At 49.2% G+C, this 22,673-nt stretch overlaps 1 protein-coding gene across 2 annotated transcripts in view; it reads left to right on the forward strand.

Moving 5' to 3' along the window:
• WLS (Wnt ligand secretion mediator) overlaps positions 1–22,673 on the forward strand; it is a 137,367-nt gene that overhangs the window by 63,750 nt on the left and 50,944 nt on the right. The window lies entirely within an intron of this gene.

Consider the following 22,673-nt stretch of genomic DNA (forward strand, 5'->3'; position numbering starts at 1 on the left):
AAGGAGATCTGAAGCTTTACCAGGCTGGCCAAGGGGGCGAGTGTGTGTTGGAGGGGAGGGGGCTAAGAGCTCCTGTCCTGGAGAGTGGACCAGAGGATGGATAGGCAGGAGGCCAAATCAGAGAGTGAGGAGAACGCCCATCGCCATCAACAAGGGTTTATTAAGCACCTCCTGTGTTCCAGACTCTGTACTAGGCCCAACTCCTACTCAAAATGAGCTTCCATTCTAATGAGGGGAGATAAGAAGTCTATGTATGTGTATGTGTATATGTGTATACTCTACACACACAGTATAAATACAAAATGAACAAATACAACCTTAGACAAATTAGTTAAATATAAGGAAATTTGGGAGGGACGAAGGCAGCAAGCAGTTGGGGGCATCAGGAAAAGCTTCCTGTGAGGTATTCTCATAATTTTACAAATGCATTTTACCAATATTTACCTATACTTTACGAATATAAAGACATGTAGGCCCAATGACTTACCCAGGGTCCCACAAATAGTGTTAGAGGAAAGATCTGACAAATCCAAGCCTCTGTAGGTCCCTCCCCATCTCCCCACATTTCTTCCTTCCATTTCCCTGGTTTGATCCAGGAGGACGAGAGCGGAGAATAAGGCAGCAGAACCTGAATGAGGATGCCCGGATGTGCTGGGCTGTGGTTTGGGGCCACTGTGACTTACTTGAGTAGAGGAACGAATCTGGCTGGAGCTCTGCCTCTGAGTTACACAGACAGATATTAAAGACTCTTCACACTTCATCTTAGACTTCAGGATTTAAAAAATAATAATAATCCCCAGAAAAATCAGCCAAGCCCCCGAAGATGTACTAGAGAGCTGCCCGCTGTTTGGTTTGCCCTGGGATTGATTCTGGCTGCTGCCTTTTGAAAAGGGAGGTGGGAGGAGTGGGGAGAGGGCTGCTTCAGGCCAGCTCCTGGCAGGGAGAAGGGAATAATGGGGGCTGCTGTGAGCAGCCTGGTAGATCTCTGGAAAGACTTAATAAACATAATCCAGATTAAAAAAAAAAATATTTACCCGGCCTTGGACTCTTTTCTTTTTCCTTTTTAGGACAAAAGTTTCCAAAGTCCCCAGCTGTCATTTAGGGAAAACTCCTTCCAGCTCCTCCAAAGCCCGGAGCTGGTTTCAGCCTTTCAATAGACTGGGAATAATAGAGTTAAAGGGCTGGGGGGTAAATTTCAGCCAAGCCAGGGACTTGCAGATGTTTGGGAACTGAGTAATTGAGCTTCTACTGGAAACCCATTAAAAATGGAAGCCGGGCCTGGTTCGTTGTGACTGGGGTTGTTTGGACTGATCTGGCCTCCAGACCCTGCTGGAAGGAACCTGGGGGGAGAGATCAAAGGCAGCCCTTTGCTGGGAGCCAGGCTGTCCTGTTCTCACTTCTTCCGTGTGCCACAGGCTGTTGAAATAGAGGCTCTGGAACCGTTGGCATGCATGCATGAATGAAGGAACAAACAAACAGATGAATGAAAATGCATTTGTTAACCACGCATACCTTTCCAGTCTCTCATAACTGCTCAAGACACAAATACAAGTAAATAAGAGAGTCTTTGCCCTCAGGGACCTTTTGTTCTTAAGAGGAGGACAGCTTGCATTGGGAACAGAGAGGAGACCTCCCTTCCAGGAGGAGAGCTCTGGACAGGGAGCTGCAGAGAAGGAATGGCAATTGGAGTCTCGGGGCTCTTGACAGGGAGGCCTTACCATGGCTGATAGGCTTTGTCCGAGTGGGGGAGGCAGGGCTAGGCATGTTCAACGTGGAGGGCACTGTCATTCGTCCCTAGAATGAGTTGGCCTGTTGTGAACTGAGTCTTGGCCAATGCTCCACAGTGAAGGAAGGCCAGGATGCTTGTTCTCCGGTGATCACCACTGTTAGGATCTTGGATCCGGGCACAAAATCGTGTTTATTTTCTTGTTGTAGCAAATAACTACCTTCTGGAACCGCTGGCTCTTTTATAATAAGGATGGATAGGATCACTTGGCCATTGAGTGGCTTAGAAATGCCTTGGAACTCAACAGGAGTACTGGGTCCAGGGTGTGGATTCTGTTCCTGCTCCTTAGTACTGGTGTAACTTGGAGCAAGGGACGGGACTATCCAGGTTTCTAAAGAAAAGGAGAAAAGGAATGACACCAACTAGCTTCCAAGAGGCATTGGGGTGTAATGTTGGACTCGGAATCAGGAAAACCTGAGTTCAAATCCTGCCCCAGACACGAAACTAGTTATGGGTAAGTCCCTTTAGTGTCTCTCAGACTCAGTTTCTTCATCTGTTAAATGGGTGGGTTGGACTTGGTTTTCTTTAATATCCCTCCCAACTGTAAATCTATGGTCTGTGACCTCTAAGGACCTTTCTGGGTCTAGATGTATGGTGCTAGGTCTTTAGAGCCCAGAGCATACATGGGAGAACATTTAAACATCTCGAATGTGTGTGTGTATGTGTGTGTGTGTGTGTGTGTGTGTGTGTGTGTGTGTGACAATAGAGAGAGCGTGGGCCTGGAAGCAGGAAGACTCCTTTTTCTGAGTTCAAATCTGGCCTCAGATAATCCTAGCAGTGTCAACCTGGATGAGTCACTTCACCCTGTTTGCCTCAGTTTCCTCATCTATAAAATGAGCTGGAGAAGGAAATGACAAACCACTCCAGAATGTGCCAAGAAAACCCAAATGAGGTCACAAAGAGTTGGGCATAACTGAATCCACTAAACACCAACATTTACATGTATGTATGTATATGTGTACATATATAATGATATGATGATATGAACACACATACTCCAGTGGCCATGACCTTGGGTCCACACACACATATGTGTAGCCCACTTAAGTCCACCATTCCCCACACTGCTTGAAATGGGAGGAGGTGGTGACTCATTGAATACCTCATCTCCTCCAGCTTTATTTCCCTCCCTTCCCCCCTCCCCAAAGTCCAGTATTTACAGGTCTGTAAGGAGACTGGGTGAATCAGTTTAACCACTAATTTCAGGAAAAGAAAGAGACTAGAAAATGTGGAGAGCAGATTATATCTATGAGTTTGTACACAGTGGATGATTAACCCAGACTGGAGAAGGTGGGTTTGAAGATGTTTGTTTACTCTGATTACTGGGATTATCTCTGTTTTGGGGAGGATCTTTGATAACTCTCCGGGACTTTTGAATGAGAACTAACCCTTTAGGACATGTTTGTATTGGCTAGAAGTCTGGGAACCTTTTGGCTGTATTTGCTTTGGGATATAATTATTGATAAGCCCTTTTCATTTGGATAACATCACTCCAAAGCCTTCCGGATTGGTCCCTGGTGCCTTAAAAAATGATTGTTAGTTGTAGACAAGAAAGATTTTATAAGTGAAAGGGACCAACTGGGGCCAGTGGAGCCCTTCAGAAGTCTGGCCAAGGTTCGCCAGACGTCAGGCTTAGGAATGTGCAGGGCTTGGGAACTTCCCCGTAAAATGGAGGAGCCCTGAGCATGTCTGCAGCTCACTCCAGCTCCAGACACTTGCTTACCTATCTTTGTCCCTTTCGTTCTTTTTTAAATTATATTTTTTAATGTATTTATTTCACCAGCATTTAGTATTTTCTCCCTTCCACTGTCTTCCCTCATCCCCTCATTGGATAATACAAAGACAAGTCCTTATGGTCCTTATGGGCAAGAAACTGTGGTCCAGAGAAGTTAGATATTTGACCCAAGGTCACACAGCTAGTTAGTAGTAGGTAGCCAGAATGGCCATTATCACCTTTATGTTTTTGCTAGCTGCCCTGTCCTCCTTTAAAACCTCCTTTAAAACCAGGATGTAGCTCTAACCAGGAAGCTTAATGGATGGTAGACCCTGGAGCTAGAAAAGACCCTGAAAGTCACCAAGTCCCACTTCTTCATTTTACAGGTGAGTAAACTGAGGCTCATTGTGATTAAGCGATATGCTCAAGGTCACACAGGGCTAGGAACGCAGGTCCTGTGACTTCCAAGAGCTCTTTCAACGGCACCAGGGCTCCCCTTTCCCCTACTTGTGCTTCCTGGACCTAGGTTCAAATCCTGCTTTAGGCACTGGGCAAGGCACTGGACCGGACCTCCAAAGGTTCTTTTCACTGTGCCCGTGCTGGTTCTCCAATGCATGTTTGTTGGATTGGGTTCTGTGAGATACTGGGGGCTGGTCTCTCCATGAGGACGTATTTCAGTGCTTAAGTTTCTGGGCATGCCACATTTATTGGGTGGCTGCTGGGTGTGGTGGGGTCTGTGTAGAGACTCTGCTCTGGTTCCCTGTTCTCTTCCCCCCATGCCTGCCTTCCAGCGCCTCTGCTCATATCTTGTATGTCACAGTGTCTCCCCTGTTAGGATGTGACCCCCTTAAGGTTGAGGACCCTCTTTTTGCCTTTCTTTGTATCCCTACCCAGTGGCACGAGATGAGGAAGTGCTCATAAATGTATGTTTTCTGACCAATTAATCTGGAAGACCAGGCATACCCATCCCCACCTGCTGGGTAGGATTTCAGAGCTGGAAGGGACCTGAGCCATCCTCTCTGAGGCACCCCGGAGAGGGCAAGGGGATGGACCCCAGAGTGGACGGCAGCCAGAGGCTGGATAAGAAGCCCCGCTCCCTCCCCCTCTCCTGCCTCCCAGTGTTCTGTATCTTCTCTTGGGTCCCTCCATTACTGCGTCATCCAGCTTAGACAGCGGCATAAGCCCCCGAGCTCCTGGGACTTTGTGAACTTAGATGCACAATGAGGGCTAGAACCAGGAGGTGTTAGAGAAGCAGAGGTTTGTGCCAAGGAGGTGCAGGGGATCAAAGTACTGGGCTTGGAGTCAGGAAGACTGGGGCTCAAATCCTGCCTCAGATGCTCAAAGCCTGGACAAGTCATGTAGTATCTCGGTGCCTCAGTTTCCTCCTGTGTAAAGGAGGGGAGGGTTGGACTTGGTGACTTCTGGTTCCCTTCCTGCTCTAAATCTGTGCTTCTATGAGTTTCTCCAGGGGGAGTGGGGTAAAAATTGGAGAAGGAGGGAGAGGGCAGTGGGTCAGAGAAACTGAAACACGCACATGGCCACCCTGAGAGAGACTGGCCCTGGATTCAACACAGAGTTCAGATTCTGCCAGGACGCTTCCTTAACATGGTGATCTTGGGTGATCACATCATCACTTGGGCTCAGTCTCCTCATCGGCTCGAAGGAGAGGGCTGGGCTATGCAGTCTCTGAGATTTTTTCTTCTTCAGGTCTGTGACTCCTCCTGGTTCCTAATGACCTTGAGCAGGACTTCTCTCCCATGCTTATTATGTCTCTGCCCTTTTTGTCCGCCGTCCCGCTCCTCCAAAAAGTAGAGGACAGCAGTTTAACATGGTATGCAATAGGAGCTTAATAAAGGAATGAATATTAGGGAAAGTGTGCATCCTCAGTACTCAGCATGGTGCCTGGCACAGGGGACGGACTTCATAAATGTTTATTGGTTTTGTTAATGAAGCCGATCCTTTCCCCAAAGACATAAAGTCCAAGAGGCACAAAGCCAGGGTGAGCTTTCTTAGGCCCAGTTTACCAGGAGGACCATTGAGGCAGGAGGGGGCTTTGGACTGAAGACCCCAGCTTCAAAGGCGGTCGAGGGCCGCCACAAGCATTTAGGAAGAATCCAACCCATCTTGGGTGTTTTTTTAGGGCGCTATCTAATGGTTCGGTGTGTGTGCATTTGGGGTTAAGCACAGCTTAATTGATACCGTAATGGGCATTTTGAGCTGGGGGTGCTTAAAACTGAAGCTTGTTTATAATGCTAAAAGTTTAGTCTTAGAAAGTTCATCCTTATAGCCGGAGGAGCTCAAGGAAGGGAATTCTCCCTCCCAGGGCCAATTAGCACCTTCTCCCTGATTTAGGGATGAAAAGCTAAGGGATTTGCTCCAGGTCCTGCAGCCTCTGTGGGCTCAAGGTAGCATATAACAGCAGGGCTTCGTGACTCCAAGGTTGATTCTCCAGCCTCTACTGAGGGCGGGGCCTGGAGTCAGGAAGACCTGAGTTCAAGTCCAGCCTCAGGCACTTACTAGATTTGTGACCCTGGGCAAGTCATTTAACCTCTGCCTCAATTTCTTCAACCGTAAAGTGGGGGTAACAAGTGTACCTACCTCCCAGGGTTGTTGTGAAGAGCAGATGAGACCCTAATTGTAATAAGCATTTAGCACAGTGCCTAGTACAGAGTAGGCTTTATTACTTGTAATGACTTAAAAATTCAGAATTTTCCCATGACCCAGACTAAAGTCTAAAGATGTAACCAATAATAATTCTGCCTGAATTCAAACCACTCACTCCCCACCCATTCCCCAGTCAGGGCTGTCCTTCCCCCACCTCGCTGAAGGGACCCGAATGTGAGCCTTTGGGAGCCTCGGAAACAAGGGGAATGACTACTACGAGCCCAAGCCAGCCTCTTTCACCCATAAGAGTTTAGCCTTAAGAGTTTGGGAAGTTCACTTTTGTTCTTAGCTTCTTGTAGGTATGCTCTATGACCCCTGGACTTTGGAATCACAAGACTTGGGTTCAAACTCTGACTCCTCAGCTGGATGACTGGGTAAATCATAAATCACCGGGACCCAGTTTCTGGAACTCTAGAATCCTACAGTTTTTTAGATTGCCTGTCTTAATCATCCAATATGCAGCTGAGGCAGTGGGGTCCCTCCCCTGTTGAGGGGTCAGCTTCTTCTGTCCTCCTCCTTCCCAGGTACAGTCTTTGAGCTGGAGGGAATCTCCAAGTGGAGGGGCTGAGTGGTCAGGCCCACCCCCGTCTCTAAAGAGGCCGCCGCAGCCTCATTTCCTGGTTAGGGTATGTATGAATGCTATTTCCATAGGCCGCCAACCCCGCGTGATGGCATAACAAAGGCCTGGAGAAATCTGCATGGTTTTGTTGCTGCCTTTGACGTGGGAGTAATCTGGAGGCCTGAATAATGCAAAGAGACCAGCAGCAGTCCTTATCTGGGAATGCATCTGGGCTCTTTGTCACCTACACTTTTACATGCCCACTCCACCCCCTGCAGATTTCCTCTCCTCTCAACCCCTAAGTAACTTAGAGGATCCCCAAGTCACACTGCAGGTTTTAAACTTGAATAGCTGGCGATAACGTCTCTAGGGCTGAGTTTGGAGTCAGGAAAGCCTGAGTTCAAATCCTGTCTCAAGTAGTTTATGTGAGTCTGGGTACTTAATTTCCCTCGGCCTCAGTTTCTTCATCTGTAAAAGGGGGTCATTATAATAGCACAGTGAATAAAGCACTAGAGTCCTGGAGTCTGGAAGACCTGAGTTCAAATCAGCCGCAGCTACTTCCCAGCTGTGTGAGCCTGGGCAAGCCACTTAACCCTGTTTGCCTCAGTTTCCTCATCTGTAAAATGAGCTGGAGAAGGAAATGGCAAACCACTCCACTGTCTTTGCCAAGAAAACCCCAAATGGGGTCACAGAGAATTGGACACGGCAGAAAACAATTCAACGACAATATCTAGGTCACATATATATGTGTACATATGTATGTATTTACATGTGTTTATGTATAGGGTTGTTTATGTATACACACCCGTATATGTATATTGTGTGTGTATTTATACACACATACACACTTCTCTTTTGGGTCTCAACTACCTGGGATAGTTGTTATAGGTTATTGTCATCTTTATTTTAAGAATGAGGAAATTGAGGCTACTCTCCTGCCAACGGTTAAGTAGTAAGGGTTGGAGGCAGGATTTGCACCCAGATCTCTCCTATATAGAGTTTTCCTTCCAATACCACGTTGTGGCCTAGAGGGGTGAAAGCTGAAAGCCACACAACTAATAATGGGTGCAGCCAGAGTTTGGACCAGGTCCTCTGACCCCAAATCTGGCAGCTTTCCTACTCGTTCTGCCCTGCTTTCTCATTAACAGCCTACTTGACTGCACTAATCAGGGGTGGATTCCATCGAAGGGCCCCACTGGAGGACCTAGAGGGCCACACGTGACCTTGAGGCCACAGGTTCCCCACCCCTGCAGCTAGCATGGAGAAGAATTTCTAGAGATCCTTCTGTGGGTATGAGATCACTGGCATAAATGTTGATAAATGAATGAAGGTTTGATTTAGTTTAATTCAAAAAACTTTTATTAAGCAGCTACTATGTGCCAGGTACTGTGATGGATGAAAAGGAAACAATCTCTGCCTTCTGGGAACTGCCACTGTACTGGACCCTAGTTGACTCTAATTATTTAGAGATGAAAGCAAATATCATCCCCATTCTGGTTAGTAAAAGGAGATTTTTTTAATTTAGTTTTTTTTAATGAACAAAAAATTATTCTCTCCCCCCCCCCTCGCCTGCTTCCTCCCCCATTGGAATAAAGAAGAACAAAACCTTTATAACAAATAGCGCTTAGCACAGTGCCTGGAACGTAGTAGGTGCTTAATAAATGTTTATTGAATTGGAATAGGCATGGTCAAGGGAAAGCCAACCCAGAGTTGTTGGCGTGTTCCAAAGCACGCCTGTCTCGTTGTGTGGTCTGGGACATCGCCCCTCAGGCTGGGGGTGGGTGGTACACTTGGTCATGGGGATCCTGAAATCATAGTTGGTGGCTGCTTTGATCAGAGTTCTGGAGTCTGCAAGGAGACTCCTGAAAGCATGCCCACTCAGTCATCCTCCTTCCAGGGATGACTCGGTACCCATGCTCTCTCTTGTTCTTTTGCTTCCTTTGCTTGGCCTCTGAGGCATTCACTACTCAGCTAATAATAGCTGGCATTTTTCTAGTCTTTTAAGGTTTGCAGGGTGCTTTGTGTCATCTCGTTAACTCCTCTTAACAATCCTGGGAAGTCGGTGCTGATCTTAATCCCATATTACAGCTGAGGGAACTAAGGCAAAGTGACTTGCCCAGGGTCACCCAGCTAGCAAGTGTCTGAGGCTAGATTTGAAATCGGGTGTTTCTGACTCCAGGCCTTGTTTTCTATCCACAGCCTCTAGGAAAAGCTTCTTGTAGGAGGTACTGCCATTTTTGAGCCTGAAGAAGGAAGGAAAAAGGGGAGCCAGTCTGGCTGGTGGCATCAATTTGTAGCCCTGTTGTTTAGAGAGAGGGCACCACTTGGGTGACCTAAGAACCCAACCCCACCCCTACCTTCTGCCTCACTGTTAACATTGCCGTCTCCAGTGCCAGCTTTATATTGATTCTGAGGTCAAAACTAGGACCCTTGGGTGGGCATTGTGGGAAGGCAGATTTCTGGTGAATTTTATCTGATGATCAGAGCCAGTACAAGTCCTTGGATCATAGATTTAAAACTGGAAGGACCTTAGAGGCTGTCCAGGTGAACCTCCATTTTACAGATGAAGACGCTGAGGCTTAGAAAGATTAAATGACTTGCCTAATCTCACACAGTGACAGGGGCAGGAGTTGGGCCCAATTTCTCCAAATCCTATGCACTTCCTACAATTCCCTCCCTAGAGGAATTGGGAACTCCCTGGTACAGAAGTTGGGTTTTTTTTGTTTTTTTTTGCATATATTGGGAAGCTGGACTGCATTAACCTGTCCTGGCCCTTACTTTCTCCTCATCTACAGGAGGAGGAGGGAGTGGTCTCTTCCAGCTTGAAATCTGTGATTCCCTGATTCTGTCTCAATTTGTCTTTCTAAAGAGCCCAAGCAAGACAAGCGACCTCAGTCTTCTGAAATTGAATCATGGGCCCAGTTGGTGTAGACCCCACCCCACGTTTTATTTTAAAGAAAGCTGCAGCTCAGAAAGGAGCTGAGTTCTTAAGTGGATTGCATTTTATCTTATTTCATTTTATATTTTTAAATGTTGGCTTCTGTTCCTTCCAAGTTGTTGGGTGGGCAGAGAGTGATGGTGTACTGGAAGTGTATTTTTAGTGTGACATTAAAAAATGTATCACAGACCAGCACAGGAAGCAGCCACTCTTAGGTGAGTCAGTGTATAAATAGTCAAGCGGAGTTTTGGTCAAGTGGTGACTGGCCTTTCCACCAGCTGTGCTGTCCAGCTCCAGCTCGGGGACGGCCTGGCTGGCCATGGGCCTCTAGAAAACTGAGGCACAAGAGCCGTGGGCCACAGGAGGATGGAAACTCCTTGGGGGCAGGCCCTCTTTGGGTTTTAGCCTTTGGTGCAGAGCATACATTTCATAAATACTTGTTGGTTGACTAAGTATCAATGGCAGGGCTAAATGTTGAGGTCCAGAGAGCGTGAAGACATGGAAATTGGGACAACCAGGAGGCACCTGTAGATGGAAGGTTGCTACAGATCCTGGTCATGGCCAAACTCCCTCCCCCTCCATGGTTATAGACGGTTATGAGCTGGTATTTACATGATGCTGCCAGGTGTTCCTGATCCTCTCTGGCCCTTGTGCCTGAGGGCAGTGACCTGCGGGGCCTGTGAGGTGATTCCCAAGGTGACCTCGGCCCTACAGCTAACTCAAGGGACTCTGAATTGGAATCCCTGGAGACTCTCCCTCTTTACCTCCCCTCTTGGGATCTCTGGTTCCCTTTCTGACAGCTCAGTCTCACCAGGTCTCCCCAGCTTCTCCTCTGAGGCTGGCTTTGGCCTCCTCTGTGTCTTAGATGTACCTGATTGCTTCCATGTTGTGTTCCCCTTCTAAGATAGGCTCCCTGAGGCCAGGGACTCTGCCTTTCTGTGTATTGCCAGCACTTTGCGGAGTGTCTGGTGCAGAGTAAGTGCTTCATAAAAGCTAGTGGATTGTTTGACAGCCCTTCACTGGGAATGTGCCATAGGCCACTGATGCCTCCATGGAGCTTCCTGCTGCCCTTAGGATGAGTCTGAATCCCTCAGGATTATGCTGCTCCTAGGCTGGTGACCAGAGGACACGGCTGGCAAATATCTACATAAAAGATGGCGCTTTGCCCCACTCCATGAATGCCTTCTAGCCCTTCCTCTATTCCTTCCTTCTTCCTTCCTTCCTTCTCCTATATATTGTATTTTATGCACTTAAAAACAATTCTGAGCAAAGGTCTGTTAGCTTCCCCAGAGTGCCCAAGGTGACCGTGGAGCACAGAAACACTTGGGGATGCCCTCCAGCCATGTCTGGATGCTGCCATCCACCCTTGCCTGCCAGCCCATTTCGTGCAACTCTCCTGTGTCCATGTAGCCTCCTCCAAGCTCCCCTGGGCCGTTCTGAGGCACCTTGATACCAGTGGGTACAGGGGCTGTCTGCCGTCCCTCCGTCCTGTCCATCTCCTTCCTCTGTCCTAAGTTGGTCTGGCGCTCCTTAAGCTGCCCCGTGCAGCTGCTGTGACCACCATATTCCTCCCCCATCACCCTTTTGGGGGCTCTTTGTATCCATTTCTCAGAGTCTGGGAGAAGAGGGATGGGGAGGGGGAAGGGTTCCCACCCCACAGCCATCCACCATTGTAGGACGGGTCTCGTGGTTCAATAGATGAGCCACGAGTTTGAGGGGTGGGTCTCATAAATGTAGATGGGGAAAAACTGATAATGCAAGAAGGCATTTGGAGGGAGTACCAGGAAAGCAGAGCCCCTGGCTCCACCCTGCTGCTCTCTGGGGTAGCACTTTGTGGGCAGTTCTCCAGCTTTTGCCAAGGCTGAGCCAGGGATGGCTCTTATTCACCAGCCGCCCGGGGCTCCTGAGTCCGTGAGGCGGGCACTGTGGTCCCACGCTCTCTGGGGCCTCATGAGCTGTCCTTCTCCCTGAAAGGACTGACCCGGAGTCTGACTGGTGAGGTCCGGTGGTCCGCATCTGCGGCGAAGGCTCTTAAGGATGGAGACAGGCGGGTCACTCATGCAGCTCGGGTCCAGCCTCCTTTCCCAGCAGAACCAGGCCAGGGCCAAGGCTTAGGAGATGGATTCTCCAGTGAATCACGCTGGCCCACCTCCAGCAATAATACAGCTGCCGCAGCAGCCTTGTCACTGGGGCGAAGGTGGCAGCCCTCTGAAGGAATGACGGTGAGCTCCGGGGTGACATTTGCCTCCCGGCACAGGCCCCCAAAGAGAAGCCGAGTCAGGGACAGGGAGGGGGTGGGAAGAGCCGGTCACTGTCAACAAATACGCCCTTGTTTCTTTTGAAAGCCTAGCCCACTCCCCTCCCTGCCAAGGCTGCTTGCATCCTGTCGCTTGGGCTGTGGGGGATCTAAAGTCATTTTAGGAACAGGGAGGGGAATTGAAAATAAAAAAAAGACTCTTTTTTTCTGACTGTGCCCCTAGTGATACAGGATGATTTCAGCAGTAACCCTAATGTTTTCATCCCGGACTAGTACAGAGTTAGGTGAGGTGAGAGGAGGGAGGGCTGGCTCATCGAAGATCATAGAGTCTAACCCTAGCCCCTTCACTTTCCAGATGAGGAGACTGAGGCATGGTGAGATGACCTGAGGTCACACAGCTAGTAAATGTCTGGGACAGTATTCGAACTCGTCTTTCTGATTCCAAGGCCAATGTCCCGTCCACTATATCCGACGTAATGCAATAATTATTTCTAGAATAGAATACGACAACCTTGAGTTGGACCGGACCTCAGAGGTTATCCAGTCCTTTCCCTCTCACTTTACAGGGGAAGAAGTCGAGGCCCAAAGGGATTGTTGACTGGCCTAAGGTTGCATAGGTAGTAAAGATGAGAAGGTAGGACTTGAACCCAGGCCCTTTGCTTTTTGATCTAGGGTTGTTCCACACATCCTCTGTCTGAGTGGCACAGGCTGAGTGGTTTCTAAAGGGCGGCTAATCAGGACACACACACACACACACACACACACACACCTCGCCCCCCAAGGCCTCTCTCCTCCAATTCTTCCCCCACCAGACCAAGGCGCTGTCCCAGAACCACCCCAGGAGGGACACGAGGCAAGAATTCAGATCCTACCGCTGGATCTGGGGGTAGAAACTACTTCCACCAAAGCCAGTAACCACAGCAATCAATTAACAACCGGCATATATTTATTTGTCACTTCAAGGTTTGCAAATATCTCACTTCATCTCAACAACCTTGGGAGATAGTCACTATTATTATCCCCATTCTATAGAGGAGGAAACTAAGGCAGGCAGAGATCAAGTCCCTTTTCCTGGGTAAGTAATCATTCAACATTTATGAAGTACCTACTGAGTGTCAGGCCTTGTACCAAGCCCTCAGGATACAAAAAGAGGCAAACGACAGTCCCCACCCTCCGGGAGCTCACCATTTAACGGCAGAGACAACAAACACACACATAGAAACAAGCTATAAGCAGCATACGCGGGAATGAGGAAGAGAGAGAAGCACTAGAATTATGGGGGCTTGGGAAAGGCATTTTGTAGATGGAGAGACTTTAGTTGGGCCTTGAAGGAAAGTCAAGAGGCAGAGCGGAGAGAGAACGTTCCAGGTGGAGGGGCCAGCCAGAGAAGACGCCCAGAGCCAAGAGATGTTGGGCTTTGTTCAGATGGGATATCTGAGGCAGAATCTGAACTCGGCTCTCTTTGACGTCCACAGCACCACCTGGCTGCTTCTTGAATCACAGCTGGAATGTGACAGTCTTCCATGATTCCCCAGCTGGTTCTCCTCATCCATGGGGCTCCCAAGAGGTGACTGCAAACAGGCCTCCTAGAATGGGAGCCTTTGAAGCCTTCATTTTATACTGATAAGGGGTTCTGAGAGGTTCTTAGTCACTAAGTCACACACAGTAAGTCATAAATAACATCATAGAATGAGAGGTCAAAGTCCCTGAGGCCCCCCCTTTTTTAAACCTGAGGAAGCTGAGGCACAGAGAGGACTTTCCCAGGGACCCACAGGTTCACTTTGAACCCCGCTTCTTGGACCCCTTTCAATGGTCCAGTCCTGCCCCTCCGCCAGCAGGGCTGGGACCCCCTCCCTAGCCCTGCCTGCTCGCCGCCCTGCCGCCTCCCCTTTGCGTGGTCTGTACTGCTGTAAAGGTCGCCGTCTTTTTCCTTGGTGCTTGTGTGGGGATGCAGCTGTCAGGCTGTGGACGGTGTCATCATCTATTTTTAGGGGAAGGGAATGAAAGGAGCTGCTGTAATTGCTTTCACAGAGAGAAGACGCAGGTAGACGGTCTGGTCGAGTGATGAGTCCTGCCAGCTGCCTGCAGACTGTCTGCATTTGGGGGGAAGGCAGAGAGAGACTCCTCTGCGTTCCCTGCCCGCTCCCAAGTCGCTCACTGGGCCGGCTCCAAGAATAGGGCGTCACAGGGGACTCTTATCTTCCTGGCGAGGGAGGGGCTGGGTCGCTGGGCTCTGTGCTCCCACCAGTCACCGATGAGAGGCCCCGGGAGCTGGAGAGGCCTTGCTGCTTGACCACAGGACCAAAGAGCTCAGGCACGGCTCAGGTCGGCTTCCTTTTCCCTTATCTGTTGGCTTAGATGACTCTATGATCACGTTTCTTGTACGAATGAAAGTGTTTAAGACCTGCTTCAACCTTGGTGCCCAGCACATAGTAGGTCCTTAATAAATGGAATCGTCGAAAGTACGCCAGCTCCAGAATCAGAGGACCCGGGTTTGTGCTGCCTTCATGCTTGCAATCTGAGATTATGTTCAGTTTATCCTGCATCTGTCTTGTGTGCACATAGCGATTTGCATGCTGTTTCCTCAAGTAGATGGTAAGCTTCTTGAGGGCAGGGACTGTTTTTGCCTTTCTTGGTAAACCCAGAGCTTAGCCTTGTAGCTGGCACATGGTAGGTGTTTAATAAGTGTTTACTGACTTGACTTGAGACACTCACGTGACCTCAGACCGACCACTAATGACGAGGTCAGACTAGATGGTGTCTGAGTCCCAACAAACTGGAGATCCAGGAACCCGTGAAATGCTGGTTGACAGACTGCTGGATTGAACCTCCCAAGCCTCTCATACCCTTTTGGAAAGAGGAGGAGGATCGTTGGAGTCTCCAGTTCTGGGGTGCTCCTAGAAAGCCCTGACCACATTAAGACAGCTTTGCTCCCCATCATAAAAGTGTCAGGCGGTGTTGAAAGAAGGCAATTTGGGCCCTCTCTAAACTGTTAGGCTGGCTGAAGAAATCATCAAGCTTCTTTCTCATTCCAGCCGGTGACACCCAGGCCCCAGGGGCATCTTAGGAAAGGCTTTGGAAACAAATGCTCATTAGAGAGGCAATGAGCACATCCCTGCAGGACCTGACCCGTCTAATGAAATCCCAGGTCAGAGAGTTTTAGACAGGGAGGAACGTCAACATTAAAGAGCCCTCTGGCATCAAGACCTTGTGAGAGAAGCTGGGGGAGTCCAGACTCTGCCCCTCCTTCCCGGGGTTACCCAAACAGGACCTTGGTGAGTCATGGCACCCCTTCTGTAGGGAGCGAGTCTCGGGAGACACAGGGAACCATGATGGAGAGAGACACCCAGTCTTGGCACCAGATGTCCCACCCCAGGACTACTGAGTCCTGCAGCAAGTAGGGTGGGGTTAAAGAAAGGCCTGGAAAAGAATTACACTGGATGAAGGCCTGCTTTTGGCCCCTTTCTGTACCTCAGTTTCCCCATGTCTTAAAGGACAGAATTGTACTAGGTTTTCTTCTGAAGTTGCTTTCGGTTCTAAATTCTGTGATACTGTTAAAAAAAAAAATAAAGAGGGTCAATCAGTAGAACAGATTAGGTAGTACTACTACATCCAGAAGTAAAGGAGCATAGGAGCACGATGTCAGCATTTTGTCAACCTTAAAACGCTTTGAGAAATGCTACCTGTAATGATGGTGATGATGTTCTATAAACCCAAGAACTGTAGCTACTGGAATAAGGATCCCTCTCCCCCTTTTTTGGCAGACTGACAATCCAGAATATAGTCCAAGGGTCTAAGAAGACCCCAGAAAACTTGAGCTTGCCATGCCAAAGACTGGCAGTCAGGGAAGGAAGGTGCCTGCTGCTTTATGCCTTCTGGGGGACTTTCATTGTTAAGCCAGCTTGGGGGTGTTCTTCTGCTGAGTTACTTAGAGATGTCATTTTTATAGCCAGGAGCTGCTCCTAAGATTGCTTAGGATTTCACAATCTCTTCCCTAGTGGAAAGGTTTTCTTCTCTCCCCATTGGGTTGGGAGGATGACCTGTCACTCTGCTGGGCTTACTTCTCCTTCTAGTAAAGTGAGGAGGGACCAAGAAATGACCTCTACGATCAAGGCTGAGAAAAATGGAGTTAGGGTCCCCACGTGGTTTGGATGCAGGCTTACGTTCAGCCCCCAGACCCCAATCTCACTGCCTCCTGGGCCCAATTCTGCAGAGCAGACCTCTGTCCTCTGGAAGCTCAGAGCAGAGGGCCGCTCCTGTAAGATGAGCCGCCCCCAGAACCGGCCGGAAATAGTGAGGGAAAACCACAGGGCCACTGCAGCCGCCTCTCTGCCTAGCATCCTGAATGAATTTTCCACCCCAGCAATGTGGAAGGCTAGATTGTAGCTAGGAAGCAAGTTAGGAAGCAGGGGGCTTCCTTCGGGGTCATCGAAGGAAGCCGGGCAGTCCCAGAGGTTCCTCTGGCCAACCTTGGGGAGTGCTGTGACCCCAAGGGAGTCTGGAGAGGGCTCCCGTGGGGGGCAGCCTGGTCCAGCATGCCTGCCCGCCTTCTGGCGAGTTCCCATTCATGGTGGATGCGTGACCTTCTTCATCTCCCCGTGGGAAGCCTTGCCCACACAGGATCTGGAGTCACGAAGCGGGTGGTTTATTATAGTCATGGTGCAGTAATTAAAGCGGAGATGCCAGGCTATGGAAAAGAAAATGAGTCAAAGGTCCATGTGCTCTCCTACCATGCATCGGGTTTCAGTCTTTGGGTGGGGGGTTGAGGGGGGACCACAGAGAATCCTAGAGATGGAAGGGGCCTGGATGTCCTCCATGGAGCCAGGAAGACAGAGGCACTTGTCCAACGTCGAGGTGAAGTCTGAAGGGACTTGCTTAAGATCAGAGCTTGGGACTTTCCCAGGGCAGATAATAAGCAGTGGAGGCTGGAACCTCGAGCCCAGGTCTTCCCGAGTCTTAGGCCAGGACTGTCTTCGCTACACCACAGTTACTAGACAAATACTCCGAAAAAGGAAAGGATCTGGGATTTCCTAAAAACTCCCGGTGTGGAAATTCTCTCTACCTCCCAGCTAGTCTCTGCCTTAGTGATGAAGTCACAGGGTCATAGATATGGAGCCAGAAGGGACTTGGAGACCATCTAGTCCAATCTCATTTTACACATGAGGAAACTGAGGCTCAGGGGCTCAACCAGGGTCCTTAGTGAGTGCTAGAGATGAGAGTGAGCTTAGGCGTTCCTGATTCCAAGCCTGATGTTGTCATGAAGGAATCTCCAGACCTGAGGAGTTTGGGGGGAGGAGGGAGGCAGACCGTTAGAGTGATCTGGCTGTCGTCCTCAGCGAGTGTCAGAGGAGAGATTTGAACTCCGTTCTCTGTGATTCCGAGGCCATCCTTGGTACGTCCCCTGTGCATTCTGGATCCACTGCAGAAGAGCAGACTGTGTACACCCCCCTGGTCAGCCAGCGCTAGACAGGAGCCAGAGGCGACTGACGACATGAAGGAGGAAGACTTTGAACCTTTGGCCTGGGGGTGGGGAGACGCGGTCCTTTGGATCAGGTTTTCTGGTTGGGATATTTGAGACGGCAAAAGGCGAGGAGAGCCGAAGCATGGTTGCCACTTAATGGCAGAACAAAAGACCTGAGGAACTGCTAAGGTCAGCTTCTAAACTCAGGAGTGTTCTTCAAGGTACTGGCGTGTCACAGAAAGCCCAGAGTGAGCGCGGTTCGCACAGGATTATTTGGTGTAGAAGGTCGGTTGTAAGTAGATGCCTCAGAGGATTATAGATGGCATTTACCTAGTCCAAGCCCCCCATTTTACAGATGCAGAAAGCATGGCGGAGGGAGGCTCAGTGGACTCTTCTAAGGTCACGCCTTCCTGTGACTTCTCCTATTGCTCTTAATTCGGCCCTTTGGGCCCAGCCAGGTCAAGTCTGACCCTCCTCCCTATGCCGGCCTTTCAGACATTGGAGACAGTTCTCATGACCCCATTCCTTAAATTATGTTTCTTTTCCAGACTAAACATCCTCAGTTCCTTCAGCTGATCCCAAATGATGTGAATCATGAGGTGGGGAGAATGCTAGGAGACCTGGATTCAAATTCTGCCCTAGATGCTAAAAACCTGTGGAATCCTGGGCAAGGTATTTGTCCTTTGTTAGCCTCAGTTTCCCCATCTGTAAAAGAGGGATAATAAAAGCACCCATTCCCCAGGTTGCTGTGAGCATTAAACGGGGGAAGCGCTTCACAAACCTTCAAGCATCAAGCTCTAAGTGGGAGCTGTTTGTCACCTTGGGCTCCTGCAGGACGTTTTTAAGGTCCCCTCCAGCTTAAAAAATCTCCCATTCCCTTTGGACAAGGCGTCTGCATAGGTTTGTTGGTGCTCGGTAAAAACCCGTTTATCCATCAGTCAGTCAGCAAGCATACGTTACGTGCCTCCTCTGTGCCAAGCATCAGCTTTTCTTGGTCAGTCATTTTCAGTTAAGTCCTACTCTTCGTGACCCCATTTGGGGATTTCATGGCAGAGACGCTGGAGCGGTTTGCCATTTCCTTCTTCAGCTCATTTTACAGATAAGGAAACTGAGGCAAACGGGGTGAAGTGACTTGCCCAGGGTCACACAGCTAGTAAGAGTCTGAGGCTGGATTTGAACTCAGGAAGATGAGTCTTCCTGACTCCAGGCACGCTGCGCTATGGCGCCCCCTGGCTGCCTCAGGAATGAGCTACGATGACAAAAACGAGCGCTCCTTACACTCTGGGGACAAAGATGCTTTCTGGAGAGGGTCTGGGTGGGGAAGGGTCTGCGGTGGATCTGTTCAGAGCTGAACAAATTAACAGAATGAAGGGGGAAGGGAAACAGTGTGGTTGCATGACCACCTCCAGGCTTTGCTTTCCTGGTACTCAGGTGACTCAGCCAGGCTCTGGAATCATCTGCTCAATGGATGGAAGATGGCGGACAGCTTGGGAGGCCCTTCTGGCTCTACCAGCATCCTCAGCTGGCAAGTAGCCGCCCTGTGCCCTTACTCAGGATCACACCTCACCCCCATCGCCCCTGGCCTAGAGATCTGCCCGCTCGGTTCTCGTCTCCCCAGCCAGACTGGAAGCGCCTGGAGAGCAGGGACCCTGCATGGCATCCAGCACAACGGCTCTATCTGGAGTGCTCCGTGTCAGACGCACTGCGTGTGTGCTTTGGAGGACTGCCTTGTGGAGTCAGAGGCCCTGCTGCCATGACCCGTCTGGCCTTGGACGTCACAGAACATCTCTGGTTGAGTTTCTCACCTGTGGAGTGAGAGGGTTGTAGGAGAGAGCCCTTAGGCCCCTTCTCAGTCCCATCAGCCCCTCTGTCCTCCCACCTCAGCCCCGTCCTCATACTCTGATCCAGCCACACTGGCCTCGAACAAGACCCTCCATCTCCAGACTCTGGGCATTTGCCCTGGCTGTACCCCCTGCCTGGAATGTTCTCCCTCCTCATCTCTGCCTCCCCATTCTCTCAGGCCCCAGCCCAAATCCCACCGTCTGCAGAAAGCCCTTTTGATCCCCCAATGCCGGCCCCTTTCTTCCTCCCACTATCTCCTGTTTCTCCTCCATGTGACTCCTTTGTGCATGTTTGCGAGCTGTTCCCAATTAGACGGTGAGCTTGAGAGAGGACATTTTGGGGCCCCCTTTGTGTCCCCAGGGCACAGCACAATGCCTGGCACACAATAGGCGCTCCATAAATGCTTGTTGCTTGCCAGATGCTCTTTTTTTCTTGAGGCTGCTTTCTTTACACCTGAGTCTCCTCCAATCTCACCCACATCCCTGACTGCCCGCTTATCCCTGGGGCCAAATTGTCCCCGCCCTCTCTTCCTGGTTAATCTTTGGCCTCAGCATCTCTGAAGACATCCTACTGTCTCTCAGTACCTGCCCAGGTCCAGGAGGCCAGCCCAGGCTCAGTTAGTGATGCTGGGCTTTCTGCCCCCTGGTGGGAGGACAGAGCATGCCTGAAATACCTCAGGCTTGCTGGACGGCTCCTTCCCTGCTTCTGGAGAAGCCCCAGTTACAGCCCTGGGTCCTGCCGGATCCTTCCCGGGACGCTTTCTCTGAAGCACTGGTGAGCAGGTTCACTCCAGACTCTGACTCAGTTTCCCTGCAGGTGTTCTCCACTTAGTGACCACTTTTCTCTTGACCCCTAGGAATGCCCTGAGGGGAATCATTTATTCAGGGCTCAGACGAGAAAAAGCCAGCACCCCTAAAGTCTTCAGTTTTGTTTTTCTGTTTGTTTGAAGTTCCTTGGTAGACCCCATCATGATGGTGGGACCCGATGTCCTCCTTGGACAACACTGTCTCTGTGTTCGTCGCTGTGCATGATGGAGTCTGGATTTAGAGCTGGGACAGACTGACCATGGCATACCCCCTTAGATATTTACCTCCTGCATGACCTTGGCCATGTCTTTTCACCTCCAAGCCCCTGGTTCCCATTTCATTCTCCTGCCCTTCATTTTCCACACGAGGGGACTGAACCCAAAGCCCTTCTGTCTTTAATAATAAGTGTTTATAAATATATGTTATACATTAATATGTTGAATATCACAGTATGTTATTATGTATTATAATTATTAATTATATATCATACAAATTACATTTTATATTAAAATTGTATAACATTGTATTATTATATTAGCTATGTTATATAATAAATCATATATTAAATATATAATTAACATGTTAGATGTTCTAACACATGTCACTATATAATAATATATATGCCATAATGATATCTTTTATATGATACTACATTACATTATATATTGTGTTTGTCATATATGATAATATATGCCACAATATAATATATTAATATGATATATAACATGCTATAATATATACTATGTTAATATCTAATAGTGTAAAGTGCTACAAATAGCATTTTGGGATTTGCAAAGCTCTTTATGGATTATCTCATTTGCTTTCACAATAGCCCTGTGAGGTATTCAGTCAACAAGCATTTGGGGGAAGGGGAGGGAGCAGGCATTTATATAGCACCTACTGTGTGCCGGCGACCATGCTAAGCACCACCCATGTTACCTCATTTGCTCCTCACCACAGCCCAAGTCCTTGACTGCGGCACCTTTTCCACTGTGCCGTGTTCGTGTGTCCCTGAGTGGACGCTTCCAGGTCCTAGGAAGGTCTCATTTTCCATGAAGCTCATGATCTTTGTCACAGCTTCCTTTTTCAGGATCCCCGGGCCCTTTCCTGGACTAGATTGAAAGCTCCTTGAGGGCCCAGATCGAATCTTCCTTATCTTTGTCTCCTGCTCAGTGTCTCTTGGCAAGAGGCAGCACAGAGCCAGCTGACTGGGCCCCACGGGAGGGCCTGGAAGAGCTGCAGAGCTCTTGGGGAGACCCGCTTTGCAAGCCCCTGGTTGTTTAGGCCTGGTACCTGAGGGAGCCCTTTCAAGTCAGCATACTCCACCCCCAGCATTCCTTTAGGAAACCTGGCCAGGCTCACGGTTGGCTCAGACAGCAGCCTGTCTTTGAACTTGGCCAACAGAGTATAAAACCCACTGAATGAGGAGGGTGAGACGCTCTGAACTGGGGATTTTCAAGGCATTTTATGGGGATTATGTAATGAGAGATCTTTTTATTCCTGTGGGATTTAATGTTTTTGAAGGACATTTGCAGAATCATTTCTCTTCCTTCATAGACTTTGATAAAATAAATGAGACAGGTTGATGATGGCGGGGTGGGGGCATGGCCTGCGTCAGCAGCGCCTTGAGAATGCCTCAGGAAGCCGTTATGGTCAGGCCTGGTGGGGGGGACAGGATGAAATGCCTTCTGGAACTTGGGGCAGGCAGGCAGCAAACACATTTATTAAACAGGGACCGTGCTGAGCGGTGGATACAACCACGATAGTTCCTCCCCTCAAGGTGCTCATATTCCAGCGGGGAAGATGATGGGTAAATGATTGAGTCTTAGAAGAGGGATCCAGAGGAGATGGACAGTGACCATGGCAGGGGATGGCTCAAGTCACTGACCCAACCACCAGTACCTGGAACAGGCGAGTCCAAGATGGCAGGCAGCCAGGATTCTGCCGCTTCCAGGAGGGCCCCGGCATGTCCTCCTCTGGGCCAGGATGGAATTCTGTGTCCCTGGGGGGCAGTGATCTTTTATTTGGGAGGAGTGAGTTCAGCCTTGTGTGGGAGAGTCATAACAGCCACTGAGGTGGTGCTTGAGAATCTGGCTGTTTCCTTCGCGAGAGCAACTCTATGACAAATCAGGTGCTGATCTCATTGGTAGAGGGAGATACTCACACCAAGGGAATCCCATTCTGTACCAAAATACACACATACATACACACACATATGTATATATGTATATATCATATGTGTATACGTGTGTGCATGTGTATATACAAATATAAATATGTTTTCCTTGATGTGAGGGATTCAAAGACAATTGAATTCAACCAGCATTTATTATATACCTTTTATGCACAAAGCACCAAGAATGCCAAGCAGAATAGCCTATGCCCTTAAGGGGCTTCTAGTCTGGGGGAGGAAATACACAAATACCCAACATTTCTGTATCACTTTCCCTACATTCTCTTGTTCCAGCCTCACAACAAGCTTGTGAAGTAGGTATTATCCCCATTTTACAGATAAGGAAACTTAGGCTGAGGGTGACTGAATGTCTTGCCTAGCTATTACGAATCAGATTTAGGATTTTGGAACCCAGATTTCCCATTTTCCCATCTCCAAGCGTTCTTGTTCTCTCTCTCTCTCTCTCTCTCTCT

Source organism: Vombatus ursinus, unplaced genomic scaffold (genome assembly GCF_900497805.2).
Source record: "Vombatus ursinus unplaced genomic scaffold, bare-nosed wombat genome assembly UNPS02014804.1, whole genome shotgun sequence".
Classification (NCBI taxonomy): Eukaryota; Metazoa; Chordata; class Mammalia; order Diprotodontia; family Vombatidae; genus Vombatus; species Vombatus ursinus.